Source organism: Mesoplodon mirus (genome assembly GCF_964341445.2).
Source record: "Mesoplodon mirus genome assembly, chromosome: 4".
Taxonomy (NCBI): domain Eukaryota; kingdom Metazoa; phylum Chordata; class Mammalia; order Artiodactyla; family Ziphiidae; genus Mesoplodon; species Mesoplodon mirus.
In genome coordinates this window covers 34,530,846-34,533,604 of record NC_138979.1, presented here as the reverse complement: position 1 = coordinate 34,533,604, position 2,759 = coordinate 34,530,846, and the positions used below count along the sequence as shown (strand labels likewise).

General features: G+C 41.4%; 1 pseudogene across 1 annotated transcript; it reads right to left on the bottom strand.

The window, feature by feature from the left end:
* Nucleotides 1-373: 373 nt before the first annotated feature.
* On the bottom strand, nt 374-2,079 carry LOC309802681 (zinc finger protein 639-like; annotated as a pseudogene). Its single transcript has 2 exons — nt 1,813-2,079; nt 374-1,661 (listed from the first exon to the last, which is right to left on the bottom strand). The product of its transcript is annotated as a zinc finger protein 639-like (transcript).
* Between the last annotated feature and the right edge of the window lie 680 nt (nt 2,080-2,759).

Here is a 2,759-nt window from a genome sequence, read left to right as displayed (position 1 = left end):
AAGAAAATTGGCAATTAAAAAAATCTTGTTGGACTTCCCTGATGGCGCAGTGGTTGAGAGTCCTCCTGCCGATGCAGAGGACACGGGTTTGTGCCCCGGTCTGGGAAGATCCCACATGCCGCGGAGCGGCTGGGCCCGTGAGCCATGGTCGCTGAGCCTGCGCGTCCGGAGCCTGTGCTCCACAACGGGAGAGGCCACAACAGTGAGAGGCCCGCGTACCACAAAAATAAATAAATAAATAAATAAATCTTGTTAAAGACAGTTCTCATAAGTTGTGTTTAAAATCATCCATTTTAATATCTGCAAAAAGTCAAATTTATTATTTTACATCAAATTTATTATTTTACATCATTATGGAAGTTAAAGAGAACAATCAAGTTGTCTCATGGACTGGAAGATGACTTATTAATTCCCTTTCATTTCCAAACCTCATTAAGCAGTCACTACATTTATGAGGTAAATCAGCTGAATGCTTGAAATCTAGCTGAATTTTAAGATCTTCAATCTGTCCTGTTGAATATTCACGATATTGACATAAATAAATCCCTTCAGATAAGTGTGAATTTAAATGTTTGCAATATCCTAGCATGCTTGAAAAGCCTTTCCCACAGTCATCACAGACATGAGCAAAAACTTTAGTATGTTCAATAGCAACAGGCCTGTTAACATTTGTATGAAGTCTATTCTGAAACCCACATACTTGACATACAAAGAAGTTTTTACATTTGTCAAATGTAATTTTGCTTAAGAGGCTGTACTGTCCATGTTCTCCATTGTTATACTTATCACTTAACTCTATTAATTTACATGCATGCTCATTTACCACATGGCTATGCAAGTCTTCTGGATCATTCATTCCATGTTCACAGAACTGACACATTACTGTTGATCACAGCTGTGCTCCTGGAAATGTAGGTAGAGTTCACTGCTTGAGGAGAACTGTACATCACACTGCTCACACCAATAAAGGTGATCACTAAAATGGGTGTCTGCAGTGTGCTGGCTGAGGTTCTCAAAAATTACTGTTTTACAGTCACAGTATTTACAAATGTAGGGATCCTCTTCATGCAGTTTGGATGTTCGATCGGAAGCATACTGGTAGAGAAATTTTCTTTGCATACTCGACACACATTTGAATCACTAAGCTTATGCTTCAAGATCATATGCTGCTTTAAATCAGAAAACTATTTGCTGTTGAACTCACAAAGTTCACATTTATAGAGGCCACTGCTGTTAGCTCTCAGTAAAGGCCATTTCTGCTGGGCAGTCACATTCAAAGCTTCGCTCTTGTCAAGAATTTTGCAAAATTTAGCTGGTGGCACTTCATCAGTTTGGTCTTGGAGACTCTCAGAGGAATTGTTTTCTGTCTCTATATCATAATCTTCAGGAATTGCATGCACTTCTGCAGCAACTGGAACATCTTCAGCAGTGTGAACTTCTATAGGGCTCTCCTCTTGAGTTTGCTGGTTGATTGATTCAGGGGAGTCGCACTCTTCATCACAAGTTTCAGTATCAGCAAGTTTTTCTGTAGAAAAGGCAGTATGGTCTAGAATTCTACGTACAGGACCTGGAACCAGGTAGTTTTGATTTCTGTTTGTGGCCTTGATTCCATCTGTAAATTTTGACAAGTCATTTGATGTCTCTGTATCAGAATCATCATCACTTCGTTGTCATGTCTCTAGGCTACTGTTAGCTGTAGCAGTTTCTCAGACTTCCCTTGTTTTCGACGACCATGACAATTTTGAGGGGACTGGTAGGGTATTTTGCAGGATGTCCCACTAATGAACTTTGTTGTTTTTTTCATGATTAGACTTTGTTGTCAAAATATTTTGTCTGGTTGTCTCATAGAACAAACACTGTAACAATGATCAGAAAAAATTCCATGGAATCCATCCGCAATTCTGCTTATTCCAGAGGAATCTGAATAACGAGAAGGGTGTAAAGTCTTCCTTTTCCTTTTTGTAGGATATTCATTCATATCTTTTTAATTTGGTATATTTCTTAATACTGGAGTGAGGAAAAATGAATTACAGGAAGTTTTCACAGATGGTAAAAACAAAAACAACAGTCCTTGGGGTCCGTCCGGCCAGCCCAGGCGAAGCTCTGAGGAGGCGGTGGACGGACTAGACGCCCGAGCCGGGGGCGGAGGGGCCGCGTAGCCCCGCCCCCGGGCGCAGGGCGGCGGCCGGCGCCGCTCTGGTCCTCACGCTCCGGGGCGCGCTCCTCCGGGCCAGCCCCACTCTTTCCCCGCGCGCCCTACGTCCTGCCTGCCAGGTCCCCGGCCCAGGCTCGGCGGCCGCACTCCGGCACATTGTGTCTTTGATGATGATTTTGAGCTACTTAATTAACTATCCCTGGAGGCACTTTACCTAAGACTTCTTCCTTTTTTAAGGCTGTCGGTCTGGAGATTTCTAATGCTTATAGCTAAAACAACGTTTCTGCAATATTGCAACCTGCAATATTAGTCTGTTGAAGTTTTCCTCTATGTCTAGTTTACTAAGGTGATTTTTTTTGGTAAGCATTTTTTTCTCTAATCAGGAATTGGTTCAAATATTTTTCTTCATCTTTTGAAATGGAGGTATGATTTTCTTCCTTTAATCTTTAGTGTAGTGAATACCATCAATATATTCCCGGAGGTTGAAATTTGAAACACCTTTGCCTTTTGGGGATCAACCAAGCTTGACTGTGAAGTAGTATTCGTTTGAATAATTGACTGGGTTCAAATACTAATTTATACTTTAGTTGTGATACTTGCGTTT